The sequence below is a fragment of the Corella eumyota genome, chromosome 6, assembly GCF_963082875.1.
Source record: "Corella eumyota chromosome 6, kaCorEumy4.1, whole genome shotgun sequence".
Lineage (NCBI taxonomy): Eukaryota > Metazoa > Chordata > Ascidiacea > Phlebobranchia > Corellidae > Corella > Corella eumyota.
Genome location: NC_137495.1, coordinates 11,735,649 through 11,747,769, shown reverse-complemented (window position 1 = coordinate 11,747,769; position 12,121 = coordinate 11,735,649). Strand labels below are relative to the sequence as shown.

Below are 12,121 nucleotides of genomic sequence, written 5' to 3'. Positions count from 1 at the left end.
TTACTTGATATTGAACAAGTTAAAAAAAAGGTTTAAACAAAAATTTATTATTAAAATCGTACAAAAAAATCTATAAATAAAAAAGTAAAATTAGTAAATTATATAAAATAAACAGATACTAAGACAATAACAATTCTATTGACAACACAAGATAATGAAAAAAATGAGTTATATTAAAAAAAAAACAATAAGATTTCTCCAAACACTTGTGATGGCCGCAAGTATAGAATTTTCTTCTGTAACAAACCGAAGATTTTAAGAGTGCTTTTGATTAAATGTGACTTTATTTACAAACTTAAACGTACTTGCTTAATAGCGGTACATATACTAAACTTGGAATACAGAGAAGATTAGCATGGCCCCTGCGCAAGGATGACACGCAAAATCGTGAAGCGTTTTATAATATTATTACCGTTAAAGAATAATTTTTTTAATTTGAAAAAACAAATCTGTGATTTCTAAATAAAAAATTAACTAATTTTGGTGATAATCGTTACAGCTTAATATAAAAAAACAAACTAGATTTATTTGATAAATAAAATATGGTTCAAAGTTATTTAATTATTTTAACATAAATTTTTTATAAAAAAAGACATACATAAACATTACCTAAGAATATACCAAACCTTTGATTTTTAATAAACAAACAAGCATTTATATATATAATGCAAACAAAGACTAATATTTAACCCAGTGTTAAGCTGGTAATATTAGAATATAAATTATAGTAAATTGGTAATATTAACTAAGTATATTACATATCTTTGATTTTTGATAATCAAACAAGCATTTAAATATATTATATAAAAATACAAAAATTAATATTTTAACCGAGTTTTAAGTTGTTAATATCAGGATACACATTAGACTAAATTTTAAATTCCTAAAATCGATTTTTGATTTTTAATAAGTAAACAAAAATTATTTTTCAAATATTTTTTTTAACTACATATATTATAAAATACATTATATTAAGCTTTGAATACTTATTGTCGAATTTTAAAATTTTAAATAAATAATCAATAACTTAAATATAATAAACAAACAAAAATTAAATTTTTATCTATTTTTGAGTTACTGCTATCATGATATACAATAGACCAAGATTTACGAAAGTAATAAAAATCTTTAAATTTTAATAAATAAACATCTATTAAGTAGTAATTAGTGAAAAATTTTAAAATTTTAGTTCATTTTTAAGTGACCTATATTATGATATACAAATGGCAAAAATTTAAAAAATAAATAACGATTTTTTAATTTTATTAAATAAACACTTATTAATTAGTAATAAATAAAAAAAATTAAAATGTTATTTTCGAGTTACTAATGTCATAATATACAAATGGCCAAAATTTAAAAAATAAATAACAAACTTTAAATTTTCTATTTAATAATTGTAATATCTGCTATATTCTATTATTATCTGTCTCTGTTATTTCTATTTTAAAATTTATGTTTTCATTTATCTAATTTTTTTGTATTAACAGATTGACTTTTTTGCCACTTTATAACTATCAAAAACAACAACTACTACTATCCACAAAACACATTTTTATTTTCTATCTTTAAATTTTTTTTTCCGGGTGAAGAGCAACCCTTGTCGTGGGATCCGGGCTTTTAAACTAAGGTGGCTCAATAATTAACTTTGAAATTTAAATCGCCGTGGAATTAAAAAAAAATTTTTGGTCGATACTTTACGTAATTCAAATTTGTTCAACTTAAAATAGTCTTTTATTTTAGTATAAATCAGATAATGTCAGGTTTTTATTAATTTTCTAATGTCGGAAAGTATTTTAAAATAACTCGGAAATAAAAAAAAAAAAAAAAAGATTCGTTTTTCGCCTAGAGGAGCGGAATGTTGTTTCTTTTATAGTATTTAAAATGTCGATAATTCGTGAAAACGCAAAATGTGCATCTTAAAACTGTGCAAACTTATTTATAGTTGTAGAACCTAGCTGTGATTAAATTTTTGTAAACTTCATAATGTCGGAAAGTATTTTAAAATAACTCGGAAATAAAAAGATTTGTCCAATTTTCGACATATTTGTTAACAGTTTTCGGCCGATAGTTCGCGTGAACTAAGTTTGTTCATTTTGAAAGTTAACATACCCATTTTTTTTAATTCGGTTAATATGATGTTGAAATTTTTTTTAATTTTATAATGTCGGAAAGTATTTTTAATTGGGTCGGAGCGAAATTTTGTTTTTCACCAAGCCTATTATGTTACAGGGGTTTATTTGTTAAAGCAGGACAGAGGCTCTTCCCCGCAATCAAGATATTGAATCATAAAGTCAACTCACATTTTTAGAGATTTACGTAAACTTATATTTTGATCTTTTTTTAGATGCAATGCAGAATTTAATTTTCTTGCCTTTTGATAACACCAAATTTTTACGAAAAATTGACATATTTTAAACAGTATTTGGTGCACAATGGGTGAATTTTCAATATTAAGCTCCAAACAAAGAAGTTGTTGGTGATAAACCACATCAACTTTTTGCAAAACATCTTCCTGGTATAATCTAAGGCATTTTTTCTAGAAAGAATGGAATCATAAAGACTTTGAATAGTTGTTATTCATTCCATCAGCACTAAATTTTAAGAACAGGGCATTTAAGGACGTATAAGAATTAAAGACATTCAAAAAATAATTTAAGGCAGACGGTTAAAGTTGTATATTAGGGTCACCTACATTTCACAAGGTTCTAATGTCACTGACTCAAGGTTGGTAAGGCTGGTTCACATGCCAGTTCTGTGCCGGTATTTGACTCTATTATACATGAAAGTTGGTCCAAAGTATCCCCATCAATAAATACTGCGACAATTTCGTCATTAAACTCATTTACATTAGCCATATTCATTTAATATACAACAATTTTTGAAACTTTAAATAAAAATGAATAAAAACACACATTACTACACTAGAAACATTGAATGTTTATTGTTTTTCACTGAAGCGTCACCAGAAAGATGTAAAAATGAGCAAAACGAGAAAGTTTCTTATGGGTTGTATGATCATTGTTCAGACGAAACAATCAATCATTTATTAAACATTTTTTATATAAAGATAGGGTTGGGGAAAGGGAATATAAAGTGTTGCTTACTACATACTTAACTAGCAGGCACGACCGCACATTGTACGGCCGTGTCTGCTAATTGCTAATTAACAACAAATTTAGATTGGGTTGGGCTAAGAGTATATATATTTGAATAATTAGATGGTGTCTGCAAAACAACCGTCGGTGTTCAATAAAGTCACAAATTAAAAACAATAGGTTTTGTCTGACGACGCATAATTAGCAACAGGCGTACAGCATAATTTAAGATTTAATTATACTATATTACACTAGAATGTAGTAATTTATAGCTGATGTTTATTATTTATTGCATTTTATGTTAATAATTACAATTTTTTAAGTAGAAAGAACACATAAAAATTTGACACAAAACATTATTACACTACGGTCTTTTTAAATTCTTTTCTACGGTAAACGGAACGCTGTTTTTTTTTTAAAACCGGACAAAACAAGTGATCCGTTTATTTTTATAAAAGTAATTGGTGTTAATTTAAACACATTTTTTTAACTTTTAGATTGTTTCACTTGACCTTGTTAAACCGGTTGCTATGATGTACAAATGAAGGGGTCTGTTTTATTTTATTGATACATTTTCTTTTTGTGTTGTTGAGTTTTAATAAAAATGTTTTTACTCTTTACAGTTTTAGTAGTTAATATTTATATTTTGCTGTTTTTTAATAGAAATAAAATTGTAACTTTTATTATATTTATAAAATCTTAAAATAATGAACAGATTTAACTTAACAAGATGTTAGAAAGATGCCCCTGCGTCGTCTATATTTATCATCTTATGTTTCAGACGCAGGGACATCTGGCCCACGCGGGCACTGTCGTTCGTGAGTGTGGAGGCATACTCGGTCGGGTAGAGGATTGCTTCCACCATCGTTTTCCCCTTCCCGGCCGCACCGTGGAGCATGAAATGTTGGCTCAGTCGGATGCCGTCTTTGTTGGGATCCCTTATTTCTAGGGCGGCACCGACTAAGCCAACTTTCAGGTCGAAGTTGCTCAACACTTCTGCATTGCTATTTATATTTGTCGCTTCTTTAAGTATGTTATTAACCATTTTGGCTGCTCCATCTGTCGTCCAGGGCGTCGAAATGCTATTCATCTTTCCAAAGGCCTTGTTCATTTTGGACTTCGACGTCCCCCAGTCCATCATGCCATAAGCACGCTTTACGAACGTTTCGCGGAACGTGAAGTCCTCCCTGAACAAGGCCTGTTTAAATGCGTTGACAGCTGGCTTGGACTCAAATTTCAGCGCCACCTTTCTCGCTGTCGCCTCATAGCTACGCATCCCCTTCTCTTTGATATCGTTTGTTAACTCTTTCGCTAGCACGTCCGGCATGGTCTCTGGGTTTAATTTGTACATGTAGCGAATCCACATCTGTAATACTTTCACTGGACCAGCCCGCGCATTTCCTCTTTAAGGACATGTTGGGTTAGCACATGTCCTTTGACTGACTGACTATTTTTGGTTTAATTTTTTTTTATTATTTCAATAAGTATAATAACAGTAATAACACAAATAACACAACATTGATTATAATGGAGTAAAATACGAGATCTCTTCTTTGCTCATACGGGGGTGGTAGCTCTTCCATCTGTTTCCGGAATAACCCAGTCTTCAAATTTATGCAAATCTATATCTTCTAAAAAACACAGACACTGAGCGTCTGTCGCTGGACACTTTGGACAGCCTATGTTGGTCTCCGGTTGGCTGGCCGGCTTGTCTTCTTTTTGACTGTTCTTTGTCGTGTCTGTGTCAATTTTTCTTATTTTGGTAATGAATTCAGTTTCTTCTTTACTTTCACTTTCTTCGTACACTAGCCTTTTGCGTTTTGGTGAACTTTTTGTCTCTTCCTCGCTCGAGCTTTCGTCTGTTTCTTTCATGCTTTGATTGAATTGCATTATGTAATCTGCAACTTCTGTTAATGTTTTGGAGATTTTGGCCTTTTTTTCTATTTTTTCTTCCCCCTCTTTTGCTAGTTGGACTACCACCTCATCGTAGATTCTCGTTGTTAATTTATATTTTTTGGCGGGAGGATCGATCTTGGCCTCTTCGCCCCACTCTGCCTCAGTAAATCGTCTCTTAATTGGGCCATTGTCGCCCATCCCAGCTAATCGATCTATTGGATTTTTCACATTTGTAGTGATAAACGCACAGGTGGCGTTATTGTCCTGCCTGTCTCCGTGGATTTTTGCGGACCAGGCGTTGTGTTACATGGATTTTACTGCAGATGTTAATTGATCATTATTGAAAAATGATGCCCCTGCGTCATCAATTTTGATCATTTTGTGCTTAAGACGCAGGGACATCTGGCCCACGCCGGCACTGTCGTTGGTAAGGGTCGACGCGTATTCGGTGGAAAATAGAATAGCGACACATCTGTAATACTTTCACTGGACCAGTGTTATGTTGCTTGTTGTTGCAGTTCCTGTTGTATCTCGACCCGTTGTGTGTGTGTATCTTTTTGTAGTAGTTTCATTGTTATGTCCATGAAGTCGTCCCCCAGTTCATATCTTTTGGTGCTGTTGTTGCATAGCAACGGTTTCTCATCTATAGAAGTTGCCCAGTGGGTTGCCGTTGTTTGGTGCCCTATATCGAAGCTTTTCCGGTATGGCTCCGTCTGCCGTTATTCGATTCATAGCCGTGATAGGCCACAGTTGAATGTTCCAAATGCCACCTGTTTCCTGTATGGCTGCTGCTGTTGTTTTTTTCAAACTTCCATTTGACGGATTTGCACGGGGCTACTCAGGATACATTTTTGTATATTTGTTGGTATTGTTCTTGCATTGTCGGTGTAATGTTGTCTCCACCAAGGTGACCATGTTGGTCTTACATCTTCTGTATCTGTCGCGATACGGTATCCTTCGAATAACATAATTCCCTTTCTTCTGTCGTGGATAGTCATTTTATTACTATACAATGTTGGGGCTTTAACTATTCTCGTTAGTTGGCCTGGGTGAGCTGCTCCACCGCCACCTCTTCCGTTCCAGCTACTTTTGCTGCTGGCTCTCCTTCTGTACTGTCGGGTTTATGATTTCGCTTCACATTTCTGAAAAATTTTTCGTCTGGTTGCAATAGCTGTCTCAGTCCGTCTGTATCCAATCCCACCAACTGTGCGTCGCGCTCGTAGGCAGCCTTTTTGTGTTTGTTGACTTGTCTTTTGGCCCCCCAAGATAATTTCGCTCTCTTAGATAGGTTCTCTCCCTCTTCTGTAATTGCCGAAGCAACTAGGCGTTTTGCCCGAAAGAAAGTATTGACAGCAGCGCTAGCAACGCCAGGGATATGATTTGTATGACGAATAAGTTTTTCGTCTGCGTCGTTGTGATTAATGTAAGCTCGCGTACCCAACTCAATATATCCAAGGTCGTGTTCATGGCAGGCTGCATCTAACTTAGAATTTGCTACGCCAAGTTGATTGAATGGTCCGCGATGTGGATATCCAGGTAAGGTCCAACCTTCTAACTACCTTTATGACGCTTCTCCGGTGGTGACATAGTATTTATGACCCCATTTCATTTCCTCGACATGACTCCATTAATTTCCCGTAGAATTTTGGCGCGCCAGTCGGTCGTTTCGCCCAGCACTATAGAGAGTCAGTGTTTCAGTGACGTCATAGTACGCGCGAACTTTAGTGCCGCAGCCCATAGGGCTAACTTCCTACATTGAGAATAAAGGTATATAATAAAAAAAAATTATCACAGGTAAAAATTGGTTAAAAGTTACGACCATATTACGACAACTAAAATCCCAATCGTAGAGTGAGCTAATAAAATAAATTCTTGGGATTTAATAATATAAAACATGTTTTATTTATACACTTTTTATTTAAATTATACAAAAAGTTGATGTGTATATATATTTAATTGATTTTAAAGAAAACCACTACCATTCATATTTCTACACTGGAAACTTTACCTCGACCCCGGATTATTTTAGTTTTAGGTATGTATGTTATAACTTTTACACCTTAGTAATTTAATAATGCTTCTTTAGTATATGCTCTTTCTACTCGATTTGCTTAGTATAAATGAGCAAGATTAATTGTCAATAATGATTATAAGTAAATATACAACTTAAAAAGTGTTTTACATATTTTTTTCAATTTTAAGGAACTTTATTTCCTACAGCAAAGCATTTTATGGTTGCAATTAAGCAACATGTAGTTTGCCAACTTTAGGATTTTTTTTCTGCAATAATTTACATGTTTTGTAGTTACTTTGTCTTCAATTTACAATACAACAAAAAAATTGTGGCAACTTTGGAATTTATTCAAAGGTAACTAATTTTTAAGTATTACTGTTTATTTAGTTGTATAGTTCTGCAATATTTAACATTAACCTCAGAAGTGATTAAGCAATAATAAAACATATTGCATAATAATAACTTTTGCATATTTTAAGGTTCTTTGCACGAATTAACGATTCGGGAACTAAGTGCAAGACAAAAAAAATTAGACATAAAGTCAATCTCAATGTCCTGCGACTATCGAGAGTTATTGCCTTGACACAGCAAGAATCATGGGCTCTTGACATTGATGAGCCAGATGGTTAAAATCCGTCTTATACTATAAATAGATCTTAATAGCAAACAGAAAACTTAAGCTGGCACAAGTTTTAATAAGTATTAATTTGATAAATAAAGTAACGCCAATCAAATATATTAAAAAATACTGCAAAAATTTGGGTTTAACAATTTTGCTGTTTTATAATTTTCTCCTTTCGGTTTTTAATTTACTCGTAGAGGCACATGTGCCTACTATCAAATCTTGTTTCAGTATACCTTTGTTAAACCTTCTTCGTTTTTGTTACTATTAAACCTTTTTCGTTTTTGTTGCACTTGACAAAAAGCAGAAATAAATCGTTGAAAAAATAATTCAATACCAGAAAAACGAGGTTCCACGTGAAAAGAGTTGTTCAAGTTATGTTAAAATAGGGAGGAAAAAAAAGCCAAAGCTTGTCAGCAAATAAATAACAATTCTATTTTAAATCAACATTAAAAAAAACTATTTGTTTATAAGATTTAAAGTTAGCTATTTCAACCATTTCTAATTTGGTAAACCCCTCTACCCTTACCACCCGTTTTGCAAAACTAGCTCAAAATTTGTTGTTGTAGTTTGTGACTGAATATAGCTCTCTATATGGTAAGGAATTCGTAGTATGTAATATTTATTTTATAAATTGTATCACTGACGATGGTAAAATTTATGGGAGTTATTTCAAGAACAACATGTAAACCAATAAAAAATGATTTGTATTACTTAAATATAAACAGTTATTATGTGTTGCGTCATTAACATATTAATTTGAAATTACTAACGTATTTTTAATTTAAGTAACTTTTAAGGGTGATCTTAAGGTTTTTTGATCTTCTTACAATTAACGTTATTATCACGTTTTTAAACGGAATGACCACGTCAGCTTTTTATGGGTAGCAAACGTAAGACAACGTTAGCTCTTTCTTTTTTTCATATAACAAACATATTTTATTTATGTTATTTTAATCTATCCAAAGAAATAAAAAAACACATTTATATTTTTTGACTTCAATTTTCATTATTTTCGCTATTCCCCGAATTTGAAAAAAAAGGAACACAAAACCCTAATATCCAGAGACTTTCAAATTAATAAACAGGGTTAAAAAAACGGGCATCTCATGTTCGGTTCTTCTACATTTTAACCCAACAAATTACATTTGAAAATAACTTTATTTGTTGTTAAAAGATAGTAAACTTGTTTTAAAATATAATTTTTAATTTTACCAGATCAGTTCTATTTTGTTTCCAGACATACTTGTATATAAGATCAAGTTGATACCGTTGTAAATAGGAATAAGCACAGGTGCATGACATGTTCATACTTCTTATATATCTGGATAAATATGTTTTTCATTATCAATTTTTAGTTTGTTAGGGATTCCGTATTCCGTTTTCCAGATTCCGTTTTTAAATCAAAAATTGCAAAATGTACAAAATATTGGTCACCAACAAAAACCGGAATCTCGCACATGCATATGCCAGTTGTGGTAATAGTTTGTCGTTAAACTGAGCATTTGGTCTATTTTAAACAAATAAACGGTGATAAAAAATGCTTTGTTACGAAGGACCTAATAATTTTACACAAAACCTTTCAGAATCAAAAAGCGACACGAATGGTTTGATTTCTTCGTATTTTAAATATGTTTCTATAAAAAAATAGATTTCATGTAGATTAAATAACTGTACATATTCCTTTTAATAATGATTTACTTTTTAACATGGCCTCGCTCTGCTTTATAACGCGGAACAATCTTACTAAATTTTATAATCTATTTAATTCCCATTGCAAGAGTATATTTGCATCTGACACATAAAAATTATTTTTAATATTAGCCAATATGTCAACATATAAGATGGATGACATAGAAAAAGACAAAAGCTTCTATGTAAAATCATGTGACACTTTTTGCCATTGTACAAAATGTTATAGGTTATGTAATGACAAGAAACAAGAGATGCGCCCAAATGTACTACTACAGACCTTAACTCATAAGTTTTTTGAGTATTGCAAGCGGAATTAGGGTTGATCGGAATTAACATTATATTAGGGGTTATTTGAAAGTTTGCGTGACGAACAACGTTACATGATTCGCAAACTAAAACAGGACTACATGAAATTTCTGTGTCACAGCCGATTAAATTTCGCAAGTCACAAAAATTACTACTTTTGACATAAAATTCACTTGCGTCCTGTTGGTTTCCGAATTGTGAATTATAAATCGTACAAACTTTTTTTACGGTTTTTAAATGAAATTGATTTTCAACGTAATCGTTCAAACTAATTGTATGAATTAATTGAAAAAGATCAAGCCAATCTGAATTTATGTTATTTATCATGGATTCGGTTATGGAAAATGGTTGAACAACGGACATTAAAGCATGCATAACTGAATTAAACCAACATATGTTGTCACTGTTTAATAAGCCTGTGAAACGCAAATGTGCATTTGATACAATAGCTTGTATGCCAGAATTCTAGTTTGTTGCAATTTTAAACAAAGTATAAACCACCCAACACCTGCATAAATCTAAATCCTGAAAAAAAACAGTTTTAATTTTTGTATTTTCGCATAAAATGTCTGTTGTAAGACAAACACAAGCTTCGCAATTATAACCATCTCGCTGTACAATAAGCGTACGCTGCGAAAAACTTATTTTATCGGTGAAACCTAAGTCGTTAAGCAAGGGAATTATGTTGGTCTTAATAAAATTAATAAGTGAATAATTACTACCATTCGCCGAGTCATACAAAATTACACAACTTTTACTTTTAACAAACGCGATTAACAAAAAATTATTTTTCCAAAGTATCGGAAAAATGACGTTATCTGTAAGCTGTCCGTCTTCCTGCAATATGCTTTTAAAACAACGTCGATAGCGTTCAAAATTACACTTACCCTCTACAATTTAAAAGTTACGTTGCAATCTACAGCTCCAAAGTTTAAGCAATTTTTAAAGCTGTTGCGATGGCGCACGACTGACGAAACATACGCGTAAATTATTGCTGTCGAAAACCAACCGTTCGAATACTCCTTATAACAAATGCAAATCGAGCGTTGTATCTTAAAGATGGGTTGACATTTACCGTTGCCAAATCCATCCACTTATTTTGGCTTTCTTTTTTTAAAAGAGGATATTACAACGGGGTTTCTTTTTTCGCCGGCGTATTTTTTGCGTTGGTGAAACGTAAATTTTGGAATCAACTAACGATTTAACTTTTGAATCACTACATTTTTGGGCATTTTTAGAATGAATAATTGAATTGTTTTTCTGTTTCTACAATTTCCTTTTGAAATTCTTCAACAAAGTTATCCAGTCTGTTAAATCTTTTACCTTTTAAATATGTGAGTTCTCTGAAATGTTGCTCTATTATACCTTGAGTTAAATTGTTTACATTAACAGATTGCAAGTTTAACGAATTAAGAGATTTGATAAATTCGGATTGGTTTTGATAAAATACAATTTTTTTTTTGTTAATTGATTGTTGATGCCTGGATAAGTCCCCCAAGAACAATTGGGATGTAGTTGAAATCCTACTTAATATAACTTTAATTATATCGGTGCAAAAATTTATATTACAATATTTGTTAAGCCCAATCAAATCATCAATTTCGTGATTTATTTTTACAACACTATCCAAAAATTTACGATGAGGCCGTTCGTAGTAAGTAAAAAAGGTGAATTTTGTTCATGTTTTTTGTCCGAACTTTTACTAACAAAAAAATTTATTTCCTGGGATTCACTTTCAGCCGAAGATGAACCCGAATCACTTCGGCTTAAATCAAAATCCAGATTTGTTGTGTGCTTAATAATGTCAGACATTTGTTTTAACCTCTCAAAATGAGTTTTAACTAAATCCGAAGTATTTTTACAACTAGTCATAATAATTTTGCTTTCCATTACATTATCCAATTGTTCTAAAGTAGTCGAAGAAAAAAGTAAAGATATCTAATACATAACGCAAAGACGCGTCGCCGAACTATTTTAATGTTTAATTACAATTCGCTTCGCATGACTTAAACAATTATGAACAAACGTTGACGTCATATCGCCAGACGTCGCCTGTCTTTTAACAATACGCCAACACCGATGATAATTTTCAACTCTATTCTCTCTACAAAACGCTTTAAGAACCGCATTCCACATGGCCATACTACCGTCAATCATAACCATAACAGGCATCTTAAAATTATTGCAAAATTTAAGGGTAACATCAGTAATTTAATGGTAACATTAGTATTTCGATAACTTTTCTTGTTTTAAATTGGCTCTGCCATGTAGGCCAAGCTCTCCAAAGTACTATTTGACAAAAAAGGTTTTAAATTTGCGTCCCCATTATCAATAGTTATTTGGGTCGAAATATTATCGTTTATCGTTGATAACTTCAAGTCGCCTGAAACGGGTTTTGGGAGTCAAATTATTATTGTTTATCGCCGAAAACTCTTAAGTCGCCTGAAACTGTTTTTGGGGTCGAAATATTATCGTTTATCGTCGAAAAAT

The 12,121-nt window shown here is 31.9% G+C and overlaps 1 non-coding gene across 1 annotated transcript; it reads left to right on the top strand.

Moving 5' to 3' along the window:
- The first annotated feature begins 301 nt into the window (after positions 1-301).
- LOC145758197 (U6 spliceosomal RNA) lies at positions 302-407 on the top strand. The gene has a single exon (XR_014286189.1). It is a non-coding gene; the product is annotated as a U6 spliceosomal RNA (small nuclear RNA).
- The last annotated feature ends 11,714 nt before the right edge of the window (positions 408-12,121 follow it).